At 36.4% G+C, this 7,288-nt stretch overlaps 1 non-coding gene across 1 annotated transcript; it reads right to left on the reverse strand.

Annotated features, from left to right (window-relative positions):
- Positions 1–6,371: 6,371 nt before the first annotated feature.
- LOC141420069 (U6 spliceosomal RNA) lies at positions 6,372–6,478 on the reverse strand. Its single transcript, XR_012444775.1, has one exon. It is a non-coding gene; the product is annotated as a U6 spliceosomal RNA (small nuclear RNA).
- Positions 6,479–7,288: the final 810 nt, after the last annotated feature.

The following is a 7,288-nucleotide window of genomic DNA, read 5'->3' on the forward strand; positions in this document are numbered from 1 at the left end:
AATAGTGGGGCATCTTGGCTGTTTCCATAACTTGCCTGTTGTGAATAGTGCTGCAATAAACATGGGTGTGCAAGTGCCTTTGGAGTAACCTGTGTTGCATTCCTTTTGGTATATCCCCAAGAGTGGTGTTGCTGGATCATATGGCAGATCTATGTTTAGATTTTTAAGAAGCCTCCAAATTTTTTTCCAGAGTGGTCGTACTAGTTTATATTTCCACCAGCAGTGTATAAGGGTTCCTTTTTCCCCACATCCTTGTCAACACCTGTTGATGTTGGTGTTTTTGATGATAGCTATTCTAACAGGGGTGAGGTGAAATCTTAGTGTGGTTTTGATTTGCATTTCCTTAATGGCTAGAGATGGTGATCATTTTTTCATGTGTGTTTTGGCCATTTGAATTTCTTCTTTTGAGAAGATTCTGTTTAGTTCACTTGCCCACTTCTTTATTGGTTCATTGATTTTGGGAGAGTTTAGTCTTTTGAGTTCCCTATACATTCTGGTAATCAGTCCTTTGTCTGATGTGTAGCTGGCAAGTATTTTCTCCCACTCTGGGTGGTCTCTTCAGTTTAGAGAACATTTCTTTTGTTGAGCAGAGCTTTATAGTTTTATGAAGTCCCATTTGTCTATGCTATCTCTTAGTTGCTGAGCTGCTGGGATTCCATTGAGAAAGTCCTTGCCTACACCTATTACTTCCAAAGTATTTCCTACTCTTTCTTTAGAGTTTGAGGTTTGATATTAAGGTCCTTGATCCATTTTGGGTTAATACTGGTATAGGGTGATAAACGTGGATTGAGTTTCAGTATTTTGCAGACTGCTAACCAGTTTTCCCAGCAGCTTTTGTTGAAGAGGGTATCTTTTCTCCCTCGTATATTTTTAGCACCTTTGTCAAAGATAAGTTGGTTAGAGTTCTGTGGCTTCATATCCGGGTCCTCATTTCTGTTCCACTGGTCTTCATGTCTGTTTTTGTGCCAGTACCATGCTGTTTTTATTGCTACTGCTTTGTAATATAGTTTGATGTCAGGTATTGTGATACCTCCAGTATTATTCTTTTTGCTGAGTATAGCCTTGGCTATTCATAGTCTCTTGTGTTTCCAAATAAATTTAACGGTAGATTTTTCAATCTCTTTGATGAATGTCATTGGGATTTGATGGGAATTGCATTAAACATGTAGATTGCTTTTGGGAGTATAACCATTTTTACTATGTTGATTCTACCAATCAAATAGCATGGGGGATGTCTCAGTTTTCTACAGTCTTCCTCAATCTCTTTCTTCAGGAGTTTATAGTTTTCCTTGTAGAGGTCATTCACATCCTTTGTTAAGTTTACTGCTAGGTATTTGATTTTTTTGAGGCTATTGTAAATAGACTTGATTTCATATATTCTTTCTTTGATTTTATATCCTGCTACCTTGCTATAGCTGTTGATGCTGTCTAGAGGCTTTTGAGTAGAGTTTTTGAGGTCTCTAAGTTATAGTATCATATCATCTGAAAATAAGGATATTTTGACCATTTCTTTTCCTATTTGTATTACTTTTAGTCCCTCTTCCTGCTTAAGTGCTCTGGCTAGAAATTTCCATATTACATTGCATAGGAGTGGGGACAGTTGGCATCCTTGTCTTGTTCATGATTTTAGCAGGAATGATTTCAGTTTTTCACCACTAAGCATAATGCTGGCTTTTATAACATTGAGGTACTTTTCTTCTATTCCTAGTTTTCTTAGAGCTTTTATCACGAAATGGTGTTGGATCTTATCAAAGGTTTTGTCTGCATCTATTCAGATGATCAAGTGGTTTTTGTCTTTGCTTCTAGTAATGTGGTGTATTACATTTATTGATTTGCGTATGTTGAACCACCCCTGCATTCCTGGGATGAATCCTACTTGGTCATGGTGAATGATCTTTTTGATGTGTTTTTTAATTTGTTTTGCCATTATTTTATTGAGGATTTTTGAGTCAATGTTCATTAAGGAGATTGGCCTATAGTTCTCCCTTTTGTAGTTGTCTTTCCCTGGTTTTCGGATAAGTGTAATACTGGCTTCATAAAATGTGTTAAGCAGTTTTCCTTCCCTTTCTACTTTGTGGAACAGTTTAAGGAGGGTTGGTATTATTTCTTCTTTAATGGTCTGATTGAATTCAGCAGAGAATCCATCAGGTCCTGGACTTTTCTTTTTTGGGAGACTCTTGATTGCTGCTTCAATTTCATTTTGTGTTATGGGTCTATTCAGGTGATTAATGTCCTCTTGTTTCAGTTTTGAATGATTGTAAGTATCTAGAAATCTGTCCATTTCTTCAAGATTTTCAAATTTATTTGAATATAGGTTCTCAAAGTAGTCTCTGATGATTTCCTGGCCTTCCATGGTGTTTTTATTGTTATCTCTCATTTTTCTTTCTGGTTTTACTGATTTGAGATTTTTCTCTCCTTATTTTAGTCAGTTTTGCCAGGGGTCTATTGATCTTTTTTATTTTTTTCAAAGAACCAACTTTTTGTTTCATTAATTCTTTTCATGGCTTTTTTTTTTTGGTTTCTGTTTCATTTATTTCAGTTCTTATTTTTATTATTTCTCTCCTTCTACTTGTTTTGGGATTTGCTTGTTCTTGTTTTTCTAGGAGTTTGAGATGTAGCATTAGGTCATTGATTTGAGATCTTTCAGTCTTTTTAATTTATGGACTCATGGCTATAAACTTTCCTCTCAGGACTGCCTTCGCTATCTCCCATAGGTTCCAGTAGGTTGTGTTTTCATTTTCATTGACTTCCAGGAACCTTTTAATTTTCTCTTATTTCACCAATGATCCACTATTCATTAAGCAATGAGTTGTTCAGTGTCCAGCTGTTTGCACATTTCTTGTCTTTATTTTTGTTGTTGAGTTCAAGTTTTAATGCATTGTGATCAGATAGAATGCATGGTATGATTTCTATTTTCTTATATTTGCTGAGGCTTGCTTTGTGCCCTAGGATATGATCTATTTTGGTGAAGGTTCCATGGGCTGCTGAGAAAAATGTACATTGTGTAGAAGTTGGATGAAATGTTCTGTAGACATCAACTAGGTCCATTTGATCTATGGTATGTTTCAGATCTTGGATTTCTTTATTGATTTTTTGTTTGGATGACCTATCTATTGATTACAGTGGGGTGTTAAAGTTTCCCACTACCACTGTGTTGGAGTTAATATATGCTTTTAGGTCCTTCAGGGTATGTTTGATGAAATTGGGTGCATTGACTTTGGGTGCATATAAGTTGATGATTGTTATTTTCTTTTTGTCTATTTCCCCTTTTATTAGAATGGAATGTCCTTCTTTATCTCATTTGATCAATGTAGGCTTGACGTCTACTTTGTCAGAGATAAGTATTGCTACTCCTGCCTGTTTTCAGGAGCCACTGGCTTGGTAAATCTTCTTCCAGCCTTTCATCCTAAGCCTATGATTATTTCTGTTGGTGAGATGTGTCTCCTGTAAGCAACAAATTGTTGGATCTTCCTTTTTAATCCAGTTTGTCAAACAGTGTGTTTTGATGGGGATGTTAAATCCGTTAACATTAAGTGTTAGTACTGATAGGTATGTGATGATTCCTGTCATGTAGTTGTCTTAGTTGTTTGAGGGTTTGATTGTGTGTAGCTAAATTGATGTTACTCTCTACTTTCTTGCTTTTCTTTTCCTGTAGTTTGGTACCTGCCTGCCCTTTCATGGTTATGTTGGGTTTCACTTTCTGTGTGCAGAATCCTTTGAAGAATCTTTTGCAGAGGTGGTTTGGTGGTCATATATTGTTTTAGTTTCTGCTTATCATGGAAGACTTTTATAGCTCCATATATTTTGAATGATACTTTTGCTGGGTAGAGTATCCTAGGGTTGATGTTATTTTCATTCAGTGCCTGGAAAACCTCACCCCATGCTCTTCTTGCTTTTAATATTTCTGTTGAGAAGTCTACTGTTATTTTGATGGGTTTATTATTGTATGTTATATGCTTTTCCTCTCTTTCAGCCTTCAATATTCTTTTTCTAGTCTATGTACTTGTTGTTTTTATTGTAATACGTCGTGGTGGAGTTCTATTTTGGTCAGGTCTATTTGGTGTTCTGGAGGCCTCCCTTACCTGTATGGGCATAGTTTTTTCTAGATTTGGGAAAGTTTCTGTTATTATTTTGTTGACTACATTACACATTCCTTTTTCTTGCACCTCTTCTCCTTCTCCAAAGCCCATGATTGTCAGGTTTGGTTTTTTGATGGAGTCAGTAAGTTCTTGCATTTTCTTTTCACAGGTCTTGAATTGCTTGACTAATAGTTCTTCAGTTTTTCCTTTAATTACCATTTCATCTTTGAGTTCTGAGATTCTGTCTTCTGCTTGTTCTAGTCTTCTGGATTAGCCTTCCATTTTGTTTTGCATTTCTCTTTCGTTCTTTTTTCTGAGGTTTTCCATATCCTGAGTCGCTTCCTCTTTAATGTTGTTTATTTTCACCCTGAGTTCATTTATCTCTTTATTTATCATGTTCTTTCTTTCACTTTGGTGTTTATGCAGTGCTTCTATAGTTTCTTTTATTTGTTCTTGTGCTTTCTCAATTTCTCTATTTTTGTTGTCTTGGAATTTCTTGAGTGTCTCCTGCACATTTTGGTTGACCATATCTGGTATCATCTCTATAAAATTCTCATTGATTACTTGCAGGATTTCTTCTTTCAGGTTGTTCTTATGGGCTTCATTGGTTTCTTTGCCATAATTTATCTTTGTTTTGTTGGACTCTGGATCTGGGCATCTGTTTTCTTCATTTCCCTGTAGTTCCTGTACTAATTTATTGTTGGGAGGAAATTGGTTTCCATCTTTTTTCCATCTTCCCATCATTGCCCTTGCTACTGTTACCATTCTTGTATTGTGTGTAATTCAGTATTGTCTAGCTTATAATAATAACAATGATGATATCTAGAATGGAAGGGTGAGAGGAGAAGGAAAGCAATGAAGGTAAAGAAAAAGGGAAAAGAACAAAATGAAAAACAGAGCTGAAGAAATAAACAGGGAGAGATAGTGTACTAATCAACAGTGAGCTAAACAGGCATTAGAAAGGAAGAGAGAGGATAAAAAAATAATAAATTAATCAAAATAAAACTAACTAAATAAAATTTCCCAAGTTCAAATGCAATAAAGTTTCAGTCTTAATAGATTTGGTGGTAGTCTTTCAGCAGCCAGTTCTGGTGATGGTGCCCGAGTAGTAGTTCTGTCATTGTCTAATCAAAGGGGAAAAAGAAAAAAAAATCTCAAGTTCAAATGCTATACAGTTTCAGTCTTATCAAAGAAAAAAAATAGTTTCTGGAGACATCTTTGTGAATGTCTACCTGAGGCTGTGGATCACCTGCCACCTACTGTCAGGCAGCTGCTGCTGCAGTCTTTATTTGTTGCAGATCTCAGGAATGAGCTTTACACTCACCTAGCCCCACAGGCTTTGTTTATTTAGAGTATTCCTGAATGCATGCCCCTTTTGTTTTCTCCAGTATACAGCCCTACTCCCCTGTTGCAATTGCATTCCTTTTTATTTAGAGTTTGCATGGGGAGGTGCCCCTGCCCCACTCTCCAGTGGAGCCTGCTACACTTTAGCTGCTGTTGGATGCCTTCTACTCTCCATGCACACTGGGGGAGGTGGCACCACACCCGCCTTCTCTGACCTGCTTGTTTACTTTCAGTTTGCATGGAGGAGTGTCCTTCTCCCCTTCCAGTGGAGCTTTCCTCATGACAGCCACTGTTGCAAGCTTTCCCTGCTCCAAGGTTATTGGGTGGGGACCACCACTTCTGACTTCTCTGGCTTGTTTATTTACAGTTCACATGAGGCAGTGCTCCTCCCTCACTCTCTGGAGCTCAGAGCGCCCTGCTCTCTTTGTTATGTGTCTTCTTTTTTTTTCAGCTGCTTGTTAATTATTCAGTGTTTTTTTTTCTTTTTACCCTGGGTGGGGGTCAGTCTGTCCAGGGGGCTAAGCTGATTTGTCCCAGGGAGTACCATGAGCTGTTTATTGTCTCCCCTGGTGGTCTCCCAAGCAGGGTAGGAGCTGGCATCTGGTGGCATGGGAGCCCTCCTGGCTTCTCCATTTAATGTGGTGGGGGGATGCTGTGCATGGGCTGGGGGTGTGGAGGTGTCAGAGTTTTGCCTCTTCTTGGTGGTTTTTCCTGCCAGGTGTATTTCCAGCATCTCTCCAAGAGTTTACTTTAGGAAGCATGCTTTCTGCTTCCTCCCTCTAGTTGCCATCTTAGAATCCCACCAGCATCAGTATATTTAAAGTCATACTAAATGGGCAAGTTTCTTGTAAACCATAAACTAGCAAGTATCATTGAAGAAGAAGTAATAACCTGAAAGTCTCTATATTTATTAAATAAATTCTGTTTGTATTTTTATTTATTTATTTTTGTTTTATGGAAAGTGTCACAAATTTGCTTGCTATCCTTGGGCAGGAGCCATGCTAAGCTTCTCTGTGTTGTTACAATTTTAGTGTATGTGCTGCTGAAGTGAGCACTCTATTTGTATTTTTAAGTGTTCCCATAAAGACAATGTCTGACCAAGAGGCTTCATAGTTGAATTCTACCAAGAATATAAGAAAATTTATCATATTTATAGAAATTCTTTCAGAATATTCATATGGAAACCATACTTCCCATGTTTTCCTCTTGCCCAGCATTACTCTGATCTATAAACCAAATTCATTAAAATTAATAAAAGCTATGGCCAAACATACATTACAAACACAGATGTAAAAAAATTCTATACAAAATTTAGAACTTAATCTAATAATATAGACAGGATAATATATATTATTAATTAGGTTTTTGTAGGGAAAAAGATTGGTTTAACATCTGAAAATCAATTGATGTAGTTCAAGATAGTTAATTGAAACAGAAAAGATACAAGATTATCTAAATAGAAGAAGAATAAAAGCTTTACAAAATTAAACATTCAGTCTCTGCAAAATATGAATTTAGAATTTTAGAAAATTTCCTTAACATGATAAATGATTTAACCTATAGCTAACAGTATACTCAATAGTGAAAACTAAATACTTTCTTCAATACATTAGGCAGAAAACATGAATGTTTATTTTTACCTCTTTTAACAATGCACTGGAAGTTCTAGCCAGTGTAATAAGATAAATAAATGGAAAGATTAATCTAGATTGGAAAGGAAGAAATAATCTTTTTATTTGCAGATGACATGATTATGAAGAAAATTCTAATAAATCAACAAAATTACTTAAATGAACGAGTGAGTTTAGCAATGCTGCAATGAATTGTGTGAGGAGCTAAAAGTGACATATCTCCCCATATCTCCA

Source organism: Castor canadensis, chromosome X (genome assembly GCF_047511655.1).
Source record: "Castor canadensis chromosome X, mCasCan1.hap1v2, whole genome shotgun sequence".
In the NCBI taxonomy this organism is placed as follows: domain Eukaryota; kingdom Metazoa; phylum Chordata; class Mammalia; order Rodentia; family Castoridae; genus Castor; species Castor canadensis.